A 27,663-nucleotide genomic window follows, 5' to 3' on the forward strand; every position below is an offset into this window, starting at 1 on the left:
GTATGTGCTTGTCTGTGTGCGAGTGTGATGACATCTCCAGTGTTGACACTTCATGTGTCAAGGGAACCTATTAGAGACCCTCAAAGCCTAACCCCACACCTGACCCCCCAACCCTGATGTATGTGTTGTGTGAATTCCTCTTTCTTTTCCTAATCACAAGTGCTGCAATCGTGTCATCCATTTTTCTTTCCCCTGTAAAAGCAATTATTTCTTTTGTTTACCAAAGTTTACAACAATCCCTCATTGGAAAATTATGATGATTGCGAAGTGCCACATGATTAAAAAAGATTAAGTGTCCAGGCGCATTTTGGTGTGAGATTGTGTGCCTGAGTGTGAACTTGTGTGTTCATGAAGTGCCAAACAGACCAAGACTCTGAACTTAGTTTCTGCTGTATGTGTGACCTGGTGACCCCATTGCCCCACATAAATCTGTTGGTCAATTCTGTGTGTTTTAGTGGGCATGACTCAAAACAAAAAAACAAAAAAAAAACAACAACAAAAAAAAAAAGAAAACATTTGTGGCATGCTTTAAAAAAAAACTACTGAATAACCAGAAACGAAAAGAAATATATATGTTTTAAGCTCTTTGTTCCCCTTCATCCTCTTTATTCTATGCCCCATAGGACATGAATGAGAATGTTTTAAATTTCCAAATTTTAGGTAGATTTGCAACAACAATTCAAATACATTCATGTGCTATCTTTTAATCTTTTATAGTAATTTTCAAAAAAAAAAAAAAAAAAAGGAGTTTACCTAATATTTTATGCATGCCAACATTTTTGGTTAACTTGTTATCTACTGAGGTATTTATAGACTAATTTAGAGTTTAGCTTCTAATTTAGCAACAGGCTAATGTTTTGACTAATTTAGTTTAACAGGGAATTTTTGGCTATTTTGGAGTTTAGCTAGTATTTAACCAATAAGCTAGATTTTTTTTTGGCTAATTTGGTTTTGGTTTTTTGGGCTAATTTAGAGTTTAGCTCATATTCAAGCAACACTAAATATTTTTGCAAAATTGGCATGTATCAGGGTTTTTTAATCAATTTTACAACATTTTTTTCAAGAATTTAGATCAACTTCAGCACTCTTTCATAGTTCTTTAACTAAATTTCCAAGTCTTTTAGCAAATTTAACATATTGCAAATAGTTTTTACATTTTCAGCAAATCCTTTTATCAATTAAAGCAAATTGTGTCATCATTTTCAGCAAAGAGCTTCAGCATCTTCAGAAAAGCTTTCACACTAGCATTATCAGAGGTAATCAACTTTTCTAGTTACATTTTGCTTTTGAATTTCAATAAAAAAACCCATAAAACTTGATGTTAAAAGATGAATAAAGAAAATCAAAGAAAAAACCATTAATTAACTTTTAAAGTTTCATTTTGGTTTTAATTTGGGTTAATCACACAAGAAGAGCATCAGACTAAAGTGAGGGGACTCTAAACCCATATTTTCAAACTGTTGCTAATAAAGTAACAGGTTTCTACATTTTTATGCCATATTAACTCTTTAACAATGGAGCTTTAGTTACAGATTTTATATCCTTTCGCCTATTGTAGCTCTGCAATTATTTGCACAATATACTTCCTGCAGTCTGCAAATTCTGATGCGGAGAAAAGCAACCACGCACTGATGTGCCACACTTTACAGTAGTGAAGTACTGACTTAATGTTAGCATTTTCTGTTGCAGAAAACAACCTATTTGTCCTTTGTTTCCTTACATTTATAAATGTAAAGTGTTGCATATTGATGCATATTAGTACAATTAAAATCACCTTATTCATAGTAACCGTGCAAATGGTCGAAGAGTTGTGGTGTGTCAAAGAACGACTGTTACTTATCAATGGGGTCATCTTTACTGTTAAGGCTTAAGAAAGGTCAAATTATTTAAAGTTTCACAGCATTAAATCTGAGTTCCAGTAAACAGATTTACCAGCATAGTTGTTTGCAACATCTCTTTATCTGTGGGAAGTTTTTCATTTTGCACATGAACAACTTTTCCTTGGAGACTTTCAATTACTGTGTTCCCCTGTTTATTCGTGGTTTCACGTTTTCGCTGATTTTTCTCCGATTCATCACAATAACTCAGACAACTTAAGATGCTTCTATGACACTTTAGCGTCCGAAGGAGGTGGTGCAGTGCTGAGGTGCCGAGAAAGCCGGGTTTTGATGAGTATCCATCGGTAACGGACATTCTTCGGCCGTAGAAAGTGGGGACGGCGGTGTTTTTGCAGTTTCGGGATATTCCCGGATGTCTCCGATCCCTATCCCATGTGAATAAGTGGGGGGGGTACTGTATATTTTGGGAGAAAGCATGCATGGTTGTAAGTTCATAAATACATCTCTGTGATGGGACTGATAATCTGTCCAGGATGAAATGCTGCAAGTGGTCTCTAACTAATTAAAACTGAACAGGTGTAAATAACTCATGAGAATTTATTAATTAATTAAATCCTAAAATTATCACTAAATAGCCTTTCAGCTGAAATGATGAACATTGTATATAAGCGAATAGATTCCTTTTAGGCACTTTTATTCAGTAGTTGATGACCGTTGTCTGTGACACAGGTGGTGTAAACTGTGAACTTGCTATCCCAGGAGAAGGAAGACAACCAGACTGATGCATTCTGTGAATAAAGGCTGAGCTTTATAACAACAGATATCTCATCTATAAAAAAAGTATAAAGGAAGCACATGTTTTCATTTGTTCATTTTTCTGTTGTAGCATTTTGTACCACTTAAAACGGAGCCTTCTTGCTGTGAGGCAAGATCGCAAACCGCTGCACCACCGTGCAGCCCCAACTGGCAGTCTATCCCAATTTAAATCCCAATTTAAAGTTTTTATGAAGTAAGGACAATACAAAAACAAAAAAGCTATGGGAAACCAAAACATAAAAAACATGCAAACAGTTATTAAAATGATTTTGAGTGTATTTAAGATTGGACAAGTCCAATTTGATTTAGATCTAGTCCTGAACTGGTGTCAGGTGTTTCGAGCCAAAGCTAACAAAACCATGTGACTAAAGATCTCTTCAGTTATTGGCCAGGAATTACAATGGAAGAGAAAACCAACGGGAGAAAGAACAATATAAGTCCTCTTTAGAAATCCTTGTTGGGAAAGTTAAGCAATTCAAACTTTATATTTGTTGACCAATTTTTAACCTCTGAATGAAGGTCAGGTATGACACTTTTTACAGCTTTTTTGGTACAACTGCAAGGTTATGAGGAAAGGGGACAAAGAATGTATGCTGATGAGACGTATAGATTATCGGGAAGACAGTGTGAGTATTTTACCCTTATCATTACATTACAAAGTGTTTCAAAGTAGTAAATTACTGTAAATATTCTCTCTTGCTTGGTTTTTCATTTTTGTTCTTATCATTCTTTTACTTTGAAGGTGAGTGAAAAAATAAATAATTGTTAGAGCAAAGTATCATGGCTGACTTTTAAAGCAGCTGGCAGAGAAGAGCAGATAGACAGCACTTTTACCACATCTAGATAGTGCACAGGGCTCAATGTGTTGAATGTCAGAGGATATCAGTTGGCAGGTCTTGTTCCTCACTCTGCTCTACAGAGCCAACACTGCATTTAACCACTGCATTGACATTAAGCACACATGCCCTCACTCACACATACACAAACTTCATTCAGGACTTCTTTAGTTTTTGAAACCAGTGTAAAAATCACATAAAAAAACAGAGTATTTATCAATCCAATGTCTTTGCTTTGCTCAACTCTTTCATTAAGTGGGCCAGCTTGTTTTATTGTCTATATTGTATATTTTTGTTTTATTGCTTTTATTGTTTGTTGCTTTTACGGTTTCTCTTATTTTATTGTTTGTTGATTTTATTTATATGTTCAGCACTTTGTTGCTTCTGCTTTTATAAACGCTCTACAAATAATACATTGATTTAAGTGATTGATTGATTCATGCATTGGAGGTCACTAAAGTGTACAGAATGTTTTGATAGAAAATATGTGATATATACCATAAGATACTAAGAGGAGAGAAAAGAAGATGCTCGGTGTAGAAATAACAGTTCTTAGGTTTAATGGGAAGATAGAACCTTTAGTGATTGATGCTGAGTTTAATGCTGTAGTATTGAAACTAACTGAGGGACCAGTTAAATATTTAAAATAATTATTATAATCTGTGGTACATGAGCAGATGAGGGATTGCCATACCCACTTTTCCAAGAGATTTTTGATCCTTCTGGCTTGCCATACTGCCTTCCCTTGACAGCACGGCGTCCACAGCCACGACTTTGTAGGCCAAAAGATTACCTTTAGTGGGCCAAATTTGACCTGCGGGCCCAACTTTGGGCACCCATGTTTTAGATTGCTCAACCAATAGAGAAAGAGGAACCACCATTAAAAACATGGTATATTTTTTACAATTATTTACAGTTAAACCATCAAATTACCATTTAATTACATTGATGTTTGGTGAACAGATAAATATATATTTAAGAATTTAAAATTATAACTTTTTTTTTCTAAAAAACTTTACTCTGAATCCCCAAAGATGAATAAAAACACTTAGTAAAAAACAAAAAATTGTAACATTTATAGTAAAATTTCTTAACACATTTACAAACATCATGAATGTGTTTATAGGGTGTTAGTAAAACATTTATTAACAAACTTATTAAGATTCATTAATATCTAAATTGAAACCATTGTCTACAAAGGCCATATTAATAAACAACTAACTTTGTCAAAATTATAGTGAGTGTTTTGCAGCACTTCATGTAAAGTGTTAAATTCTAACTGATTTGATCATAATCCATGCGGGTTAAAGCTGAGATTGTAGAAATATTGTAAAACTATTTAAAAGTGGTCTTTATTTCTATTAAAACCCTTTTTTATTTCTAATTTTATTTATCATTGGGTCAAAAATAGGTAATGAAAATTGAATCTGGTGGGAATTAAAACCTCTGGTTTTGTTTGAAAATAAATACAAATAAAGTTTTAAGTTTGTTTTTAGGCAGCATATTTGATGGATTTAAAAGATGAGATTAAATACTCTATCAAAGAAATAAGAAACATATCTGAAATGAATATCTGAACTTTCTATTTTTCCCATTGTTTCCTCAACTCATTTAGTTATTTGCTTAATATTTTGTATTTATTACCTAGTTAGTCTCTATGTCTACTTAAAACTAATTCACTGCTAAAGTCTGTGTGCTGTCACCCTATCTCTCTGCTGTACCCCTTTCACTTATCCTTTCTTCCTCACAGACAGACACCCCCCCACCCCCTCTCGCGCAGTCTTGTCTCTCCAAACTCGCTCAAGCACAACTAAGCCGGGGGTTTGAGTCCCAATGAGAGTGGTTAGAGCAATCAGTGCTTTTCACACCCTCTGATGTTCTTAAAAGGTGGAGGGATCAGACGCCCCTGCTGTAGTGCCGCACTTCACTGACACACCGAACGCACACACGTTCACAGTTTTTGCAAACGCACACACACACAAACTCTGAAACATGCTATGTGCACACGCGTGCTCCGGTCCCAACGTGGTCAGACATCCAACGCACTCGTGCTCCTGGATGCCGAATCAAACACGTGCTCTCATACGCACCCACACGCACGGGTGTTGGTGGCCATTAAAGTGACAAATGAACACCATGAGTCTCACCATGCATGTGATGAAAAAGGGTGCAACAGAGATGGGATCGTGTCAGCTGTTGGGAAAACCTAAGTTTTATGTCATTCAATGTCTAACCTTCAGGGCAAATATAAATTATATAACTTGCCTACATTTTCAGGATCTAGAATTAAAACAGTAACGCTTCCTTCTGTGTCACATTTGGGTATTATCATGATTTAAAAGCAGCTTCAAAACCAAAAAAGTGTCAAACTATTTTTTATTTCCTTTCTAGTGGTTTTATCTTTGTTACAAATAAACTCCTGAAAAAGTTAATTATTTTTCCTGTTCACAGAACACTACTCACAGTGCTTCATAAATTAATAAAAACGGGAGCATGTCAAGGTTTCGAGTGAAAATGTTTAGAAATAGTCCTTCCTGCCGTATCATTGAAGCCTGTGGGATCAGATGTGCATGATGGTGTGATATAGAATGCAGTTAGGAAACTGAATGTACAGCTCTACGCTCCCCATAATGCGGCAAAGAGCAGTAACGCTATCAATTTACACCATAACGGACAACACAGTCACTTTGCACCAAAGTGAAAGACACCGAGTACGAGCACAAAAAAGGAAAAATTGGGGAGGAAAAAAAATGGAATCAGCAAATAGTTTCTTTTTCCCGTCTGTTTATATTTTCTTGTTTTTCTTTTTTTTTTTTTGAAGCCTCTACTTTTCGTCCCTCTCTTCATCAATCTGTCCTCTCCAACAGCCTCAGCCAGCATGCCTTGATGAACGGAGGCTCTTAGTCACATTGGGGTCAAACGCAAACACAAACACACACACTTCCATACACGGGAGGAGGGTCATCCTGGCAGGGTTACTCTGCACAAAGTCAGCTTCCCATAATGTGGCTCCTGTCGCCTGCATCACACCCTCATGATCCAATTAGGAGCCTCGATTTCTCCAATCAGCTGCTGTGGTGACCAACAGGGTAGACGAGGATGCAGAGGCAGGCAGGCAGCACCAATCTCCTAAGTGCTTTTAGGGGATTAGAAGGTGGGTGGAAAGTAGGGAGGGAGTGGAACATCTCCTCTCGCTATTCTTGGTGCTTTTGTTTTGTACAACTAAGACCAGGACGAAACTCAAACACCCCCCAGAAACGCAGAGAAATTATGTTTCATTTTACATCTTAAAAACGTAAAAAAGTTTATTTCTAAATACTTTTAAATGCACGTGTTTAGCATGAAGAGGATCAAGGAGAAAGACAATAAACATCCAAGAAAGTTCTGTACATGGCAGAATGTGTGATGTTTGGAGAATGTGGTCATTTAGAAAAACGAGGAGACTTTACAAGTTTCAGAAAGTTAAGACAAATTTAAATTCATGAAAGGTAAGCGGAAAACAAGAATGAATAAATGTCACCAAAAAAACAAACAAACAAACAAACAAAAAAAAACAGAGAGCAATATCTGAGCTGTCAAATTGTACAGTTTTGATCCTGATGGCAGCTAAGATGAGGAAAGTCACGATGTTAATGGATCTATTTGTTTGCAAGTGGCTGGATTAGAATTGTAGCAGAGAGGGGGGACTTTGGCCCGCCCATGGCAGTTGTCGCATCACAAACCCAAGATATTTCAAACAGCGGGTTTTCATCTGCTCCTGATCCAACACGATTTGAATGAACACTCAGAAATGCAGTTTTAATCTTAAATTATTTTATACATGTCCCCTAAAATGCCACAAGATTTTAAAAACATCAAAAACATGATATTCATTGGGTGGGGCTTCAAACTAATAAGAAAAAAAATGCCTTTAAATTCAGTGCAGTAAATAAACATCCGTGTGCATTTATTTTGCTACATCACTTTTACCAGGTAACTTACATCCATTGCTTAGCTAATTACTTTTCAGGTTTCTCCAGTGGACAGAAATGCAAACAATCTTATAGGAATAAAGAGAAATCCAAATAAAATGTAGTTTTTAAAATATTCTTTTTTTATTTTGAAAAATCTTTAAAATACACTGTTGTTTTGACAATAAAAGTTTAATTAATCTTGCGTCAACCAATCAAATCCTCTCTGAACTAGCAAGTGTACTGTATTTTATGGAGTGCACGTTGACGTTTTTTTTTTTCACAGTTTAGCCAGGGGTGCGACTTATACTCAGGAGCAACTTATTTGCGATTTAATTATTATTTTCTCACTAACAAGAGGTTGCCCTTTAGCGCTTTTTTTCAGCTAACAACCACTAGGGGGCGGTGTATGTGTGTATCAGTATTTGCTGTTGACAGTACTAGAAGAAGAAGTGTCGTCCAACACAAACATGGAGTGGAATCTGATTGTTTTCCTCTTAAACTTTGATATTTTTCCAATTTGCATCAAAACATTATCATTCTTTTGTTTATTTTTTGCACCCTCGAACAGAAAGACAGATAGAGGCGAAAAACTTGATGGTAGCTTCTCCCAAATTTGACAGAACGTTAAAGAAAACATTTTTGGATGAGCATTGAGCATCCAATTTGACCTGCATCAAAAGAGGCAGTGGGGGGAAATTTGATGCGTTTCGAGAAAGAAGCAGTAGATGCGGGTTTATGTGTGAATCATGATTGCTGTGAACGCAGCGTTACGCTGGGCACGGTGGATTTGTTCTGAAACATCAGACTTTTCTCCCAAAATGGTTACCATGTTATCTTCTTCATAAGACATTTTTTGTTTCCGCGACTTAGACCTAAAAAATAAGGTTTAGACTGCGTGTCTCAGTAAACAAATTAGATTGCAATTTTTTATTTCATGAAAAATATGTGATCAAAATGTTACCACCACCATGGGAAGCTGTATCACTATACGTGAAAAAAAAAACTGGGAAAATGACTGGTACTGAACGCCTGTTAGCTGGCTATCATTTATTTACCCTTTAAGGTTAACATTATTGTGTGAAGTTTAATATATGTTGTGGTGTGTATGTGTTTTTGTGCATGTACCGGTATTATTCAAGGTTTTATCTTTCTCTGTAGCATTTTTCTTGAGGTGTCAAGACCTCAATTAAAGAACTCCTTGTTACAGCCCTAGCCTGAATCACATCCACGGCGCACAAACACGCGCACGCACACACAAAGTACCTTTACAGAATGAATATTTCCCTATATCTAAGTCCTTTTACCTTGGAATGACCTGATTGCCCCACCATGTGTATCTGTGTGTGTGACTTCATTTCCATAGAGGTATGTGGAAGTGCATTCAATCTAGTGCTAGAGCAAAGACATGGACACTAATACAGACACAGAGGACTTTGTCCAATGACACAGAATATTAAAATTATAAATGTCCTTATGTTGCCGCTCCCATCTTAGTTAAGTGTTCGTCCCATATTCAGGAATACAACTCGGGACATTAATCACACCACATTTCCCTTCAACTTTTAAGCCAGTCCCTGGTTATTTTTAATAGAATGTGTGTATCAATAAATGCTTTTTAGAAGTTAGGATCAGTTTTTCAAAGTATAATTTATGGACTACAAAACACATCATAGGTAGTTTTAGGATTTCAATATTTGTGTCCAATTAGATCCTGAAATTGTATTTCGTACAGCTAAGACTTCTTTAATAGCAACAAATACGAATGGGTGAAATGAGAGCAGCAGGGGAATTGTTTTTTTCACTTTTTCTTTATGGTCAGTTTAGTGTCTGAAAATATATAAATAAAAAAAAGACTACTCACATCCTGTGTGCATTAATCAAATGCTGCAGCCTCTCTTTGATATTTGCTTTGCATCCGTTATTAAGGTTTCAGACTAATTTCTTTTGCTGAGGTGAGTTGCATAGAAAAGAGGTAAGCTGGTGTGAAATGAACATGACGGAGAGGAAATACAGCATGCTGCACATTTTTAATGTATATAAGACAGATTTTTACTTTTTAAAATTAATTATTTTGAGATTACATTGAGGGCGTGAGTTGTTAATTCTTCCCTTATTCACTTTTCTTTGAAACCAAAAATAAAAACTTGATTTTTTTGCATTATTATTATTAAGTCTGGATTGTTAACATTTGAAGATTTAGTAGAACAGCAAACTTTATTATGCATGCTTAAAGTTAAAACACAGATGTGCCAGAAAGCTTACAAAAGTTATTTGTTTTTACTTCAGAAGAGAAAAATCAAAGTGGGAAATATGACTTTAAGTTTCAAGCTGCTCGCACTAATTTAAAGCAGATATGTCTTTAAAATTGTTGGGGTAAAAGTTTGAATTGTCAAACAAAAAACAAATCTAAAAAAGTTGTACAAATAAACCTATATTTAAAAAACTATTTATAAAAAGTAAATTGAGGAATATGTTGTGGGTTTTGTGCAGTGACAGGTAGTAAAGGCTTTTAGAATCGTCCTTTTTTTTTAAGATGTAAAATAGGGGCAGAAATAAAATAAAAATTGTATTCTTCTCATCTCCTCTACAGTCATGAAGATGCATGGACCTTTTTTAAGTAAGTAGGAAGAGCAAAACAGACTGATATATTGTGAAAAAAAAAAAAAAAAAACATTGGATCATGTGTATGAGACAGACACATGAGGCTTTTCAACTTTAATTGCAGTTTTTTGTGTAATTTTCATGACTAGATGAGGTTAGTGCCCAATCTGTTCTTAAAATTAACCGCACAAAAAAAAAAACATTTTTTTTTTTTGTTTTAAATGCAATATGCTTCTATAATTGATAATAAGAAAAATGAGCTGGCAACTGACAAATCACTCTCTGAACTTTAGTTGGTTTCCCTTTTTTCCCCCTCAATCTGACATTATTGTTCCTCTCCAGCCTCCTTCCTAACCTTTGCCCCGTCTCTTTGCCGTGTGCTTGCCAAACACCTCTCTCTTGTTTTCACATAAAAGACAATTAAACCCAGTGACACAGACCCCTGCAGTTAATACTTACCTCTCACAAGCATAAAGCTCCACTCAACATCTGTTCTTCTGCTCTGAGGCTCAACGATCGGCTCTCTGGTGAAAGCAGAAAGAAGGAGAAGGTTACTGAGGATCACGGAGTTGATTTTTAGGAATTTTATGACTTAGATGAGAAAAAAGTTGAAATGCATATATTATTTTTAATTTGAACTGTCAAAAAAAGATTATTCTATCAATAAATATAACAGGTCATGAGTCCCTTTGTATGAGATTAATCACATTGATCAGTTTAGCATTGTCACTTAATTGGTTGCTTTATGCTGATGGTCAATATTTAGCCCTTTTTGGAGGAATCAATTAATAAGATGCTACTGCAACTAAAACTGTGGAGTTAAATTAAATGAGAAATGATTCAAATATAAATGCATGGATGCTTACATTTAAATAATCATCATTGGTATGGGGCTTTGGGAAATCTATTGTTTTAATTCACTAATAAAAGTTACAAATAGCAAGTGTTTATCTTTTGTGATTGTTATTCTAGAGCACATTTGGTGCCTAATCGAATGTGACAGTCAAAAAGACATGAAGAATTCAGAGGTGAGCATCCATGCACAGAGCTGAGTGGTGGGAAGGGAAACCCGAGCCTGACCATGAGAGGGATAACAGAGTCCAGGAATAGTGGCAATCAATGGATGGGTAGATGGGTAACTGGATGGATAGAGGGAGGAAAAGAGGCTGAAAAAAGAGAGAGATGAGTGGTCTCCTGGGTGGAGTGGTGATAGTCTTGCTGTATTTGAGACCAAATCCTTTCCAAACTGAGGAGATGGGAGGAGACTGATGAGGAGGAAGAGAAGGGGAAACAGTCTGTTTCAAGAAACATTTTTTAAAATAGGAGACTGTTTCATCAACAAAAAGTGACTTTCAGACCTGGATTTTGTAACATACATTTATATTTTTAATCTAAATTTTACAATGTGACGTAAACAATTAAAAACTTTAAGGAGGCTGAGAGTAGAAAAGGACACCCTTCTTCCTTTTTTTTCTGCAACCAAATAATTACTGGAGAAACATGTAAAATGGATGTCAAGACCTGACACTAGAAAGATGTGCTGTTGAAGGAAATCATCAAAAATGTGGTTTAATGAATAAAATGAAGACACTGAATACCAGTAACACTAGGAGTATTCCACCATGACTGGGCAGCCCCCTCTTAAGTTTATTTATAAATCAACTTCCCAGCCTTTTTTTTTTTTTTTTTTTTTTTAATTTCCTTGACAGGTTTAGAGTGAACGATATTATCTGCAATAAAATAGGTTGTTGTTTCTTATAAAAAAATGAATAAAAACATGTAAATAAAAAAAAAATCCATATCATCTAATTCCTTATAAACAGAGGATCTCAGAGGATATCTGTAGGTGTAGAAGACAACACAACTCTATAAAAGTGTCATACTGTGTTTCTAAAAAAAACAAACACATTAAACTATAAAGAGCAATCATTATTTTAACTTTTAGAAGATCATTTAAATCTTTAATCAGACTTTTTATGACTAATTACACATCTTCATAAATATCACAGTACAGACTTATGTAATAAAACTTTTCTGAAATGTGAGAAAGTTGATACCAGAATAAAAGTTGCTTCCTACAGCGATGCATTTCTAGCCACTTCTAGTAAAATAACACACATGGACGCAAAGAGGCGCACACACACACAAAACACACAATCTCACACAGGCACAAACCTATAGAATAGCTGTAAAAACAGATATTGATGTGAGGGCCAAGTCAATGACCATCAAAGGAAAGCAGAGATGGCCATTAGCTAGCAAGTCAATTGCTGAAGCAATGTGGGTAATTCTAGCGCACACATACACCCAGATGTGGGGATACGCACATCGACAGCAAGAGGACACCCGTCAGGGGCATCTTCATCACATCCCAACAAAGTTTTCAACCAAAATTTAAGCAGGAGAACATTTATTAGTCAGCCTCTACTGTTATCATGCTATATTTGAAGTTAAACTTCTGTAATTTACCATGCTTTCCTCTCCATCCCACCTGATGCCTCTCTTGAGAGTGAAGAGGTGATTTGATGCTCCTGGGGGGTCTTGACCAACTTTCATTAGCTCAGTTTAGTTGCTGCCTCTGTGCACATGTGTGTGTTTGTGTGTGTGAACGGTTGGAATGAGCATTAGCCAGTCATCTAATCAATGGGAAAAACCACTGAGCTGAGTCCCATGTGTACGTTGCCATCAGAGCTGCTCACAGGAAAACACGTCTATACTGAAAAATCATAAACCACTCACTAGCAGCGGTTACTCTATTTTTTTTTTAAACTTATTTGGGTTGATTAGAAAACAATGGTTGCCTTTATTTTTTAAGCTGTTTTACATATTTCTAAAAACTTTTAGATGTTTTATCATCTCACCATGTAAACTATTCAATTCTTGCAAAGATTTCAAACCTTTCAAATCGTTTCTCAAAATTAGCACAGTTAAGAAATAAGGATAGTGTTATTAAAATGAGTTATAGAATCATTTTGCTCCATACTTTTAACAACAGAAAAACTTAACTTTACACACACACACACACACACAAAAAATCAAATTGCACTGTAATTTTTGGTTCAATTTTAAATATGTTATTTTAAAGTTCAAAAAAGTTGTACAGGCATTTAGTGTAATTATTTTAATGACAAAAATCTAAGAAAAAATATAAGAAAAAGTACTAGTTTTAGATTTGAGAGTTTATTAGGATGGACCAACTTGCACTAAGATTGCATTTTTACTGATTTTGTTCACACTTTGATCTAAAATGAGTCATTTCCACCTATTACCCTATTTTTGTGTGAACTGAACTACAATGAGATAAATGACAGAATAAATGAATTTGTTTTGTGCCAGCAAAAACATTTTTAGATGGTATCACATTCATTTTGAAGAAATCATACTGCATCTAACATAAGGCGTTTTAGATTGTTTTATCATTTTTGAAGAAACTCCTTGTGTCTACATTTTGATATCTTATAAGATTTACTAATAAGATAGCCAGATCATTTTACTACATTCTAGTAATTTTCTTCTCATGATTAATGTTCTTATTTTTAGACTATCTCCTTTTGCAGTCAGAAAAGTGTTATACAGTAAAGAGCTCATGTTTATGCACATACTGTATTAGGCCATTGGACTCTATTGGTTTAAAAAAGCAGAATCAACATTTTGAGCTTTTGAGTGTTTTATAAAGTTCATTCCTCATTATAAACAATCCCAAAGAGGTATTTTGAACAATTCACACATTTCTGACCATTCCACTAAAAACCTGCGCTCTGAGCACCAGCCCCTCCCAAACCACGGAAGCGAGCGAGTTCTCACAAGCTGACGTAGATAAGTTAAAATAGACCCTTCCAGGCTCAGTCTACACTGCCAGCACCGCCCCAGGCGAACACACACACACCTTCTCTGTGGAGCTAATGTTGATCAGTAAAACTCTTTCACTCTTTAAATGCACAAAAGTGCCTATTTTCCAATTGTGTCCTATCTCCAATAGCTGCCAGGTCTAACAGGTGTTTGTTACTTTAGACATAGGTCTCAAATCGTTGAAGGGCTCCTGTCGGACACCCCTGCAATAGATAGTATCACTTATGATACGTTGGGTGATTTGGTACATTTTTAACTATGTTAATGTTAGTTGAAGGTGCAACAAAGATTGACATGAGTGTTCAAGAAAAAAGGACCTTATATACCCACTGTCTCAATTTTGATTAACATATTGTAACATGGTGCGACTGCTTTATAATTAATACATTTAGCATTTTTTTTAATAAAGTAGTAGTCGTTTAAAAAAAAAAAAAACAATAGATGAGTTATTGACAACATAAAGTTTAGAAAATTAACTAAACTTGTCCCACAAAAAGTGTTTTTGAGATTTCACAGAAGCAGCCATTTTGAAATGAGCAGGAAAAGCCCTTCCACTGCCTCTTGTGGAATGGTTATGAATTACAGCGCAGAAAACAGACCAAGTTATATCCAGTGAGTTTTTAAAGAAAGTTAAAATTCTGTTAATGAGATGGGAGTCTCAGAAATGCATGTATCAAATATGATACAAATGGTTATATAGGGTCAATTTTTTGAGTCCTAATAAAAATAAATCAAATAGTTTTTCTGTGCACTTGCTGTCCAAAATAAATAACGCCTGTTTTTTCTAGATTAAACTTTTAATTGTGAAATATTTGATTTGGATGCATATTACAGTTGCAATACAAGTTTGACTTATTCCACTGTCTCACCCTGAGTCTGCCTCTCTCTTCCCCCTCCTCTTATCTGTCTTTTCTAGTGGGAGTGAGACAGATTAAAGTCAGGGCTGCTCTTACTTATCATACTGTAGCCAGCACAACCCTCCAAGCAACAGAGTTGATGCGAACTGCAAAGCCGTTCAAGACAGTGTGTGAACACAGTAACATAACAATTGTGCAAAAACTCTGCACACAGACATGTTGGCCTGGTGCTTTCTTATCCTGACACTGCCACTTTGCTTGTGGATGCTGCAGTTCTTGGCTCGAGCTCCAGTACCTTAGTTAACTAGAAGTCATTAAGCAATGAACAGTTAATTAAGATCAAAACTGGGAAGAAAAAAAAAACATTCATGCAGCTCTGAATGAAAGTTAATGGGATGTCTGTATGTTTGTAAGATAATATGTGCTGTAAAAAGACACCCCCTCTTGTGTTTTTGCATACCACCCCCCACCCCCACCCCCAATCCTCACATGCACAAGCACACAACACAAGTGTTTAAACAAACAGTTAGGGCTTAATGAACCAGAACTCAGCCTGGTGCCCATTAGCTAGATAATTAATTATTTCTCCTGGTCTCCTGACATACTTATCAACTTGCAGAGTGTTTAGTATTTGTGTGTGGAGGCATGTGGGGTACAAATGTCTGCCTGCGCCTGCCAGTGCTTGTGCGGTTTGGCAGATAGTACATGTGATCTATTATTTGCCAGAAGCTTGTGCATGACAGTTTGTTTCTAATAATTACACGGTTAAAAAATGTCAAATTAAGGTAATAAAGCAATATTAACCGGTAAATATCTACCTGGTGTTTACTGGCTTTGTAGTTTTGATCGTGCTCTGGTATTGACAATGAAGCTCTGGAATAAAGATGTTTTGAATAGCTTTTTTTCTTATCCAAATTATGTACATTTCTGTTAACAAAAAACATGAGATAAATAATAATTAAAAAAAAAATGTTTATTATTTGATAGTTTTTATGTGGAGTTTATTTTCTTTTCTTTTGTAGCTTTTTCCACAGGAAAGTTATCAAAAAATTACTTTTTTTTTTTTTTTTTATTTTACTAACAAGTCGTTTGAATCAAAAATCTCTCCAAATTCAGAAATGAAATAGTTAAAGTTGTAGTTATAGTAAAACAAAAACAAATCTTGTTTTTTTGTTTGTTTGTTTGTTTCACTGAGGTGATCCAAACAACAAATGAAAATGGGAAAATGAAAGAAACAAAAAGAAGGAAAAAGAAAACATGGTTTGTAAATTAGCACTAAATACCTCAGCCTGTCAACCTAAATGCAAGTTTTTCCAGAGATTTGACAGGTAGCAGTGTGGCGAGATTTGTAATCGGGAGGGGACAGTCGCATTTTTACTCACCATACGGTGGTCGCAGAGATTTTAGGGAAAAAAAAATTAATTTTACGACAAATTTTTCTAAAAGTTAACATCGGTCGATGGCTGCCGGAGCACATTTTAAGGTCACGCTCTGGCAGTCCAGTCACAGGTGGGGATGACAGGATTATGAAATTGGGTGTGGTTGGCAGATGGGTGAACCAATGAGTAGACAAATTGTTTTTACTCCGTTCTGCCCAATCATGCATTTTCAGCATGTTGTTGGAGTGAGAAAAAAACCAAAACAACTCCAATCACGGTGCCAATCACACACTCTAAAGACATACATTTTGTCAGAGAAAACAGTCACGCATGTTAAAACATTTGAAACAAGACAATCTGTCACTAGGGTAATGAGGAATTCACAATTGTAATTCTTTAACCAGCCCAATAGCAGCCATGATGTTAAAAACATTCAAAGTGGTGTAATCTAACAACTTTTTTGTTACAGGAACTAAGCCGCTTCAGGAGATAGAAAGCATAAAGAACAAAAAAAAAAAAACACACACACACAATCGAGTTAGGAAAATAGAAAGACATGTGGGTTATAATTTTCTCATTAAACAAAACAGTTTCTTTGCTTTTGTAATTCTTCCTTGTATTTCTTCTTTAACCTTTTCACTGCACGCTCTCTCTACCTCCATTCCCTCCTTCACTTCCTTTGTTTCTATCTGTGTGAATAGAACATCAAAAGCCTCTGAGTAAGATGAAGAATGACAGTATTTGCTATTTGTATGCAGGCAGACACGTCTGCTCCAAAGTGTAAGTCTAAAGGCCTTGGTTAAGTGTTTGTCAAGACTTAAAGCTATTGTTCTCGTCTCTCCTCTCAGATCTCAGACCTCTCCCTTTTTTTTTCCCTTTTTGCGTCTTTCTCACTCCACTTTTGTACTTTGACAGAGCACTTTACTTCTCCGTATAAATGTGTGTATAAGGAAGCCGTCATGAGACATGTTGGTGGAAAAAACCATGTACTCAATATGCATTCTGCTTTACCATAACCTATGTAAGCAGTAAACAAATATCTTTAAATGTTGAAGGCGGTCTGCACAGGTTACTCATCAGACAGTCACACAAGAGCAAAGGTTTAAACTTTTCCAATGACAAACTGGGCAAACATGATTTCATAATTAAGTACAACTAAATTTAAGGTGGAACTGATAAACACCAATAAACATCTTTTGTGATTTAATCATACCTCATACTTTAGTTTTCCTGTGTTTTTCTACTTCTTCTAGTCGCTCTCCTTCCTTCCCTTTTATCAAATCTCAAGACAGTCAGCATCTTGTAGCGGTGTTGGCTGCTCATCGTTTATGTGCATGTGTTCTGTCTTGGTAGGGGTAGTCAGTGGTGTGGCAGTGAGCCTAGTGGTGCCTGTAAAGCAGATTATGAGTTGATTTTGGCAAAGGAGGCTGGTAATTCCGTTAAACCAACAAAGCCATTCCATTAACCCCCCACTGGTATTTTGAAAAAAACTGTGAGAGCCCCAAAACACACGAGACGACACAGCTAAACATGCACAGCCCTTCACAAAACCCTTTTACAAGAAAGATGCTTTATTCTGCCATGATTTATACAGTCAGCCACATGTAAATCCTGCATATTTACCTCAATAATTATACAAATATATTCATGTTGAATCAAAGCAGCACATAAACATACATAAACAAGCATAAAGTACACTCCTATGTGAACAAGCTCCTATCCAGAATAAAGTATTGTCTTGTAAACAGGCTTTTCTGATTGGCTTTAACAGAATTCATTTAAATAATGTTTAGGGTGAAAAATATGGGACGTGCTGGCTCTAGTCAGAATATTTTTGAACAGTAAACTGCGTGAGACACCTTTAGTGAAGTAGAGACCAAAATAAGTAAAATAAGAAAAAAAAAATGTTGCACTAGGAGAGGAACTCTATGGACAGGTTATCATCGACTATGGCCAGTAACTTGCTTGAATTTTTGGCCACCAAACCTCTGGTCACACATTGGCCGTCTCCCATGTTGTGTCAAAGAGCTACAAGTCAATTTCTTTTCTTTTAGTATTTTTAGACATATTGTCAATTGAAACATAATCTAGAAAACTATTTAAACTTGCCAAAAGTTTTGCACATTTTTAAACACCATGCTCTTTTCATCCTTAACTGCTGCTAATATCACTTTGGATTTTAAAGATCAATCACAGCCACTCGCTTTTCATTAACAGCTAAGATCAGAGGTGTCAGGAATATATGTTGGGAATAAAAATGGTACAGGCTTAATTTGGAATTTATAATACTGGACTTACATGATGCAAATATTATTGCTGATGTATTGAATGTTTATAATCGGAAGACACTGTTTTTAAGTTAAAATAATAGTATTACAGCTTGTTGAGTTTAATCAATCCATTTTTGCACTTTTAGCAGCCTTCTTGTAGGAGTCTGCAGGCTTGTCCCAATGCAGTGAAAGAATGTGAGACTCAAAGCAAAAGAGTCAAGCAGGCAGGAAAGCAGGGAGTGGATTTGGGCTCTGTGACCTGCTGCTATGGTAGACACACTAAAGCGCGCACACACACACACACCAGTTAGAATATCCAGACCTGCCGCTGAACAGGATTACCTCTGTCATGGGAGGACTGGTATCCCCTCATCAGAGCGCACACACTCATACATCACGTCATAATGGTTCACTGGGCAACCTGATAAGAATGTGTTTGTGCATGTGTGTGTGTCTGTGTTTAGAAGTCCCTGATGGTGAGGATTAGGGACTTGTGACTCTTCTAGTCTATCAGCAAAAAACCAACCATCAAAAGCATGCTCTCTCTGTCTCTGTGACTGCCTCTTACCCTCACTCACACACACGGCAACGGGCCAGGATGCCAACTGCCTTTAGTTTCACTTCTCAAGACGCTTAGAGTTATGACAACTTTTTTTCTTTCTCTTACACCTTATATTTTTGGTGCTAGATATAAAGAGAGCAATGAAATACAAAAAAAATGGAAGATGTGTTTATAGGTTTGCTGCATTTTAGCTTTGTTAGCATTGTTAGAAACAAAAACAGAAGTTGAGAATGTTTCTTTGAGCACAATTTAAAAATGAAGTTTAAAAAGATGAAGTCGACATAGCAATAGCTACAGAGGAAAGAAAACTGATGTTAAACTGGCTCAAAATATAAATCATTGGGTGACATCACCATTTTCTGGACATTTTTCCTCTAGCCACAGATAGGCCGATTCCAAATTGCTTCCTTGACTCCTCCTTATTAAACCAACTAAAGGGGCATTTGAAACTGCAGTTGAAAGTGTTTTTTTGAGGAGGAGAAACGCATTTCTTCACATGGGTGTGCTCTGAAACTCAAAAGTTGATTTAAATGTAAGTAATGCGTTATTGTTGTAGCATGACTTTTTAAAATAATAAAACCAAATTTGTTATGTCTTTTCTGAGCACTGACAGTTACATACTAACATAGATGACAAGAAACTGTCATCTATGTAGCAAGCAGTAGCAACGTCCAGTTTTGAAGACTATTCTTTTTCCATATCTTTCTGCTTGGAGGCATAAATGTAGGGATAACGAGAAACCGTAGGGATAAGGCAGCAATTTGGCTCTATTTACTTAAAACAGTTCCAACAAAGCATTTTAGCTTCTAATAACTGAATTCTTATAGATGTATACCCACACTGTATACACTCTTGCAAAGTAGTTACATCAACATAAATAAGAATTATTTATGTTTTTAGTAGATCACAACTTTATAATTCAAATTTATTAGCCAAAGTTTAATTGAGAAACAGAATGATGTTACATGAAATGTGGAATATCACCATCATAAACACACCACATTTCCAGTTAAAGTCTTCCATCATATTTTTCCTGTAGTAAAATTGCTCCCAGTGGCTTTTTTTCAATTGTGATTATGCAATTTTTAGCCAAAATCAAAGTCTTTTTAAAAAAAATGTAAGAAATATTTTCTGCGAAGAAACAGGAGCTCATTAGAAATTCAATTCTGGTTTGTGCATGAATGTTGGCACTGAAGTTAGCTGCGCTAATTTCCTAGCATTCCTTTGTTTACAATCTCTCCCACTAGCTAATAGCATCTCACAAGCCCCAAGTGAAAAATTGGTAAAAAAAAAAAATTGAAAACGGTGAGCAATATTGTAGCTATCAGCCGTACATTTTAGAGCAAGATGGCTGCTCAGAGGAGTAAAATTATTTTATACATGCCCTCCATTATGAGAAAAATGCTACAAGAACATGTTAAAAACACCAAAAACATGAATTGGCTACCGGATAAGAACAGTCTGAGAAGAGTCTTGATTTACCTAAATAGTAACCATTTTCTTCTTGGAAGAGCTTTTATTGTGAAAGATTTACATGTTTCCCAAAGACAACGGTAGAACCAATGGGCACAAATTAATGCACAAAATGAAATAAGCATTGTAAAATATTAGTGTGAGATCAAGAAAAACTCTTAATCCAGGGTAAAAAAAAAAAAAAAAAAAAAAACATTACTGTATAATTAGCAAAACGAATTAGATAACTGTGTTACAAATATATATGTATTCTTGCCTCAGGCACCCACATTATAATGACTAGCTTGTCATTTTTGGGTCCGTGTGGCTTAATATATTCATCAGGCTCTAAGGAAAGTGAATAGTATCCAAACACCAGTGGGGAATCCTTGGGTGTGAAGGAAGAATGAGCTTTTAAAGAATGCAATGGCAGGAAATAAATAAATGGGAATATCATGTAGGAGCGAGAGAAGACAAGATGAATGTTAGAGAAAAAGAGAGGCAGCACTTAACCCCTGGTTAGTGGGGTTAGGTCCCTATGGGAGTGAGGAAAGAAGGTCCATGTGCATACACACACACATACCTAGACATGCACCAAAATGGAACATTACATTACAAAGGGATGTACAAATGCATAAAACCATTCTCATGCACCCTATGTATATAAATGCAGACACCTTCTGTGCTGTGACTGCTGAAGGTGGGCCTTACATATGTCCTCAAACAAATGAGGAATGTGGCCCTTTAAAAAGATTAAACTTTGAAAATGTTGGCAATCCTAATACAACTAAGAATGAGAGATGTTTTGGTCCTGAGAATAGAGACTGCAGGAAGGACAGAGGAATCAGACGGTGTGACATCGACGTAAGAGACACAAAAAACCCGAACTGGATGGAATAAAAAAGAAAAATCGACAGATACACAGAGAGCAAAAAAAGAGAAGCAAGTGAATGCAACTTAGTGGCAGAGCATCAATTATTTATTGAAGGTAACGTGAAGCTTCCTTGGATCAGACAAACTGCTGGCTCTTCCCCTGAGAAAAGAAAGAATGAATTAGGGTGAATTTATTAGAGACCGCATGTGTGTGAGTGAATGTGTGTGTGCCAGCAGAGTCGAAGCAGCCACCTTGGTTTCTGTTGCTGTGTGGCTGCACAGCCGAAGACACTCGTACACACACACCAACACAAAAATGAATGCACTCACACACATTTCATCCTGAGAATCCCAAGCCTTTTTCCAGGTTCATTAATAAAACAGCAGCTCTTTATATGTGCTCTTCCCCTTGCTGTCTTGCCTTTCATCCTCTGTTTGTCCACACACGCGGTGGGATTTTACTGTGTGAGGCTGTGTGTTTGTGTGTAAGCTCCAACTGGGATTTGGGGATGGCCCAACTGTTTGTTCATCAGTCAGACAATAGTTGACCCCGCTGTGGTACATATAAAAATCTGATCCCTCCTTCATCGAGGGTAAAAAGGAACACTGCTCACTTCAATCTTTTCATGGGGTTTTGTAGGGAAATTCTCAATGTTGATTATATGGTCTACGCATTTGAAAACAAGTTTATCTTTTTGCTACATTTATATAAATTATGAGTCATCTGCTTTTTAAGGATATTTATGATTTTTTTTTTTACATCTTGTTGCAGAAATAAACAAAAACAATGTTTGCAAACTTTCTATAATCTCTAGATTGTCCAATGGTTTCTTCATCATAATCACAAAATAAATACTTTCGATTAGTCTACCTATTGATCCAAAGTCAAAGATGATATACTCTAAATACTTGACTTTTTTTTTTAATTTTGTATTTGTATTGTATGTATTGTTTATTGTAAGATCAGCTTGATTTTTTATAAAGAGAAAAGAAGCCGAAAGTTTACTTTTACCATATCTAACTGTTTTAATAGCATTTTTTCTTGTTTTAAACATTGACATGATTTTTTTTTTTTTTGCAACTGAAGTGATGTCATTTTGTTGGAACCAGAAGCAAGTCATTTTAAAGGGGTGTCTCATGGTCCAGTTCTCTTATACAGTCAATGGTTTAAATAGTGCCGTCATGTGATTCATTTTTTTTTTTTTGTGCAATTAATTTTTTACTTAATCACAATTATTATTCATCTAACAATTCCTGTAACATTATGGTGCAGTAAAAGATAAATTACCTAAAAAAAAAATCAACTTTATGAAGTTTTCCTAATATAACAAACTTTCAACCTTTACTTTTAAACTAACAATGAGGTATTTTTTCAATCACGAACAATAAAGAAAAAACAAAGCACAACACACGGTCTAGAGTGCACAAATTTAACACACAAAACAGCAGGTAACCCTTTTCTTAGCAATCCAAAAATATTCACGACAAACTTCTTATTAATCCCATAATCCAGGTTAGCAAACCTCATTCCATAGTTTACTCTCCTATGCGATCAGCCCTCCATGTACCCCATTAATTTATGATAACGAACACTCGTCAGGCTTTATCTCTCACATAATGGATAATAGATGTGGTGTTGTGGGCTTGTATATTTGCAACTTAAAAGTCGCTATCGGTCACAGTTGCTGGAAAAATTTCGGTATTGACCCATCTCTATTAAATACTCCTAGAATTGGAGAAAGAGGGAGGAGCCAAAGGGGTAAGGAATCAATTCGGATTCGGTCTCGGAGTAAACTAATTTCCCTGAGAGAAATCTTCCTGGGGAATTAGGTTCCTCTATTCCTCAACAAAGTGACGAAAAATAAATATTTTCATTTCCCTTTACAAAATCTCAAGGTTTTTTTCCCACCAACCAATAAGAAACAGTTTAAAACAAAGCCCATTCTTATAAAATGGAATGCGGAAAACTACTTAATAAAGCTCTTTCATTTGTACATTTAACTGGATCATTCCTCTCCTGTTGTTTCAAGTGTCATGATGGTAGAAAACCTGAGAACCTTCATCAACAGTGGAAAACGGAACTCTTCTTTATCAGTGGAAACCACACAAACAATTTTACAAATACAATCTACCACTAATGGTTGTTTTTTTTTTTTTGTTCTTTATTCCCCAGGGCATTTTCTCTACTTATTTTATAAAACCCTCTGTTTCCTTTTTAGACTGAAAATGTCCTTCTTTCTTCTCTTTTCATCATGATCTCCACATCCCGATTAACCAAATGTATTTTTCTCTGCCTGTTTATTTCCTGTCTTCTGTGTTTGTTATAAGTGTATTTGAATACCAAATGCAAACCTGTAAGTAATGTGCGTACGTTCCATGTATGGTGCACAGTTGTGAGTCCATGTGTGTGCAGTGGTGTTCGTGTGAGTTTGTGATTGTCTTAAGTCTGTGAATACATATTGCTGACTCAGTGGTTCTGTCTCAGCAGCTGCATCTTATCTGCACCGCTATGATGTGCGCGCGTGCGTGTGCAAGTGTGTGCATGTGTGTACGTGCTATCTCGAATGGCAATCTTAACAGTTTTCAAAATTAGAGAAGGGGAAACGTCAGAATGCTATTGTAAGAGATCCACTTCCTGTCTGATAAGCAAAAATCTCTCTCTCTTCCTCTGACGCTCAGACATGCAGAAATCCTGACAAGCAGATTTCGCTTTCTATTTATTTCTCTTCTATTCTCTGTCTTTTTTGCCTTCACTTTCCATTATTCTCTGTTTCCCTCTCTTTCTATAATAAGCATGGGTCTGCTGCTGAGGGCAGCGTGGACACAAGAGGGAAGACAGCAGCCAAGACAAGAGGGAATCAAAGAGGATCCATGCATTGAATTGTAAATGGGAGGGGTTAAACTGGATCTCTAAAATCTTAAAATTGTTAAAAACAAACAAAAAACAAAGAAAAAAACCTAATGCTACATTTATTCTGGTTTTGGGAATGCACATTTGAGCAACAGCTTCCTCTGAAAATTCTATGTAGGGATGTTGAAAAGTGCATTTTTTTTTACATTTTTAAGTCTGTTTTTGCGCTCTGCATATAAACGCATGAAAATTGAATGCATGCTGAAACCAGTTGAACTTTGACCAATCAGGTATTCAGCTTTATAGCATCCGCAATTCAACAGTTTGAAAATTGATCACAAGAAGACATTAATAATTGCAGTTTGTGTTAGGCCAGAATTACAGCACGACGCGAATCACCTTTTGGCGAGGGGATACATAGATCTAAGTCGCTATGACTCCGCCTTAAAAACCAGTTTGAATATCACTACTGCCTTTAAATGCAAATAAAAAAAGAAAACTACAGTTTGCCAAACTGTTGAGGCAAGTACAGAGAAAACCAAACAACTGCACCAAATTAATTTTACAAGGATTCAATAATAATACTTTGATGCTATAAAAACTGTCAAATTTATGGGATGAAGAAAAGAAGACAATCAACTCATCTTTATAATGCAAAAAATTCATATAAGGTATATCATTTTTAGTTATTTTCGTTGACTTTTTTCAGCATTTTTTTATGTTTATTCTTTAATATTCTTTGTTAACCTAATGATTTTACACCACCCCTATAAAGATGCTATTTTCCCTAATCCACTCAGCTCCACTGTTAACTTTTTGGAACTCTTTTTTACTCTTAATTGTAGCCTGTTACTTTGTGTTCCTTATACTTTATTATCTGTGTTTGCTTTGTACAGAACAGAGCCTCTGAGATGTTACTGCAACTATTATTTTTACCAATGTAGCTCTAATATTTCACATTTTGTGATGTAGTTCTATTTTTCACATAAGCTGTTTTATGTGGCATTACCAAAAGTTGTTAAAATATTACCTACATTGTGTTAATTTATAATACTATCTCTGATACACCACTAAAAGGTATAGAAGTTTGTTTAATACTTTTGTGTAAAAGAAGTATATCGTTTTAAGAAACTTGGAGGTTAAATTAGGTTTATAGATTCCCAGGAACTAATGGCTCTGAATTTTTTTTTATCATACAATTAGTGCCTATTATAAGTAGTTACAAGTTTGGCATTCTAATGTACCTCATCAAAATGTGAATCAGAGCATACTTTTCTAAGCATCATAAGTCTTGTAGCAGAAAATGTGTGCCTGTGTGGTGGGGGTACATGGATTTGCCTGTGGGTCGCAGTGGGCCCATCTGTTACAAGCCAAATCAAACGTGTTGAGAAAAAAGCTCACTCTCCCCTTTTTCAGCTGCAAAACCTAGATTTTTGGAAGAAAAATGAAGATAATTAATATTGATGCAACTTTCATTTCAATACAAATGCAGGACAAACCAATAGAAAACTGAAAAATGAGGGTCTTTAAGTGAAATGTTCTTAAAATAAAAAACTAGACAGGCCCTTTTAATGCTGAGAAGTGTTTGTGTGAACAACCTGTAACTTCTGGACTAAATAAAATAACATAAAAATAATTTAAAAATACTGAACAGCCATATGTTTTTGCCACTTAACATCCAAATAATTGTCTTGAACTTTTCTACTGCATAAACAATTGCTTCATGTGAACAATATGTGGACTTTTTTTTGTTGTTTTGAAAGGAGAGACACATGCAGGGACACTGGCTGTAGGGATGAGCTATAGCAGACCAAGGGCAGAATAGCTATAGGATTACTAGCTGCATAAACACATGTGACCAAGGTGACATGGAAACAAGTCACATCGAGCACATAAGTATGAAACCTGCTATAGGTGGGGCCTCAGAAACTTTGATGATGACTGGATTGTTCAGTTGTGTTGTTTTGGCCTATTTTTCACTCGATTTGACTTAATGGATTTCTGTAAAATAAAAAGAAAGCACTTTTACTGCACTCAGTCCTTCACTCCAGTAAAGAATGGACCATTTCTATAAAGTTCAAACAGACATCTTGGTAAAAAGCGAAAGGAATTTTGAATCAGCTTAAGAAAGGAATTTATGTACACTGTTCTCTGTGTTGATGCTCTGCATTTTGAAATGGAAAAAGCCATGAATATTCATTAAGCAAAGCGCTGCATGCAGGTGACATGGCTGACTTGTGTTGCGGAAGCAAAACAGTCCACTAGACAAATGTTTTCTGCATCTTTCCTATCTCTCAGGAACAAGAGAACGGGGAGAAAACAACAGGATTCTCAAGGGAATCTCCTTTTTTTTCCTTTTACTTTGTGGATGAAAAACCAACACACTAATGATGCGTATGCAAAGAAGCCCAAAGCCAGAATAACTTGTACACAAGTAACCAATTTAGACCCCATAACCACACATATCCTACAAACCACCAAGGAAAAAAAGTTTCTCTTTGCAAAGCAAATTTTTTGTGGAATTTTATGCCAACATATTCAGCATTTGTTTCTTCTCGCTTTGAATGATATTCTATTACATCTTACTTTTTGGTTTTTATAATACCCTTGTCACTTCACTCTATCTAGTCTAGACTATAAGAGCAAAAACATATAAATGTGTCTTTTCTGAGCTCATACACTTTAAGGAGTTTTACTTCTTTGCAATAAACAAGATATATCTAAACTAAAAAATCAATAAATCACTTGCAGATAGGAGGGTTTCACAGTAGCTTCATGGTAGAAAAATCCCAAAGAAAGGAAAACTTTCCAGTGGAAAAAAATGGACTGGAAATAGGAAGTTGAATTTTTTTAAATATTTGTTTAGTTTTTTTGAAGGAAAACAAGAATAATACAAAAAGACTGAGAAATGTCATAACCACATATTTGAAAACAATAAAAAAAAGATCACAACCAAACAACAGTTTGAAACAGGTAAAGAAAACAGAGCGGGATATGGTGGTAGAGAGGGGATTTAGGGAGAGGGATAAGCCAGGAGGGGGGGTGGGGGAAGACGAGGCAGGTGAGACGGGGTCAGACGGTGGGAGGAAGCTAATGTCTTTATTTCTTGGTGAGGTGGGACCTCGCATTTACCCCTGAGGTTATTGGTCATGGACAGGGTCATTGGGAGTGCTGCGAGGGGGTATCTCAATACAGAGGAGGAGGAAGAGGAGAGGGAATATCTATAGAGGAAAGAAAAAGTGAAGTGAACAAGAACAAGAGATGGTGAGGAGGAGAAGGAGAGGAAAGCAAGAAAATGGAGCAGTAGTTCCATTCAAGAGGGGAATGTGGATGAAAGGTTGCGTGGGTGGAAGGTGAGAATACTCGAGGGAAGGTGGGAGCTGCACAAACACACAGGAGCGTATAACAGCAAGAAGTTATGTGGAAGAAAAAAGTGATAACTAAAGGAATGCTGACAGAAAAAAACATTTTATAAACCTTTAATTATATTGATCATAATGCAAGCTATAGACAAACTCCTTGGTCT

This window comes from Oryzias melastigma, linkage group LG3 (assembly GCF_002922805.2).
Source record: "Oryzias melastigma strain HK-1 linkage group LG3, ASM292280v2, whole genome shotgun sequence".
Lineage (NCBI taxonomy): Eukaryota > Metazoa > Chordata > Actinopteri > Beloniformes > Adrianichthyidae > Oryzias > Oryzias melastigma.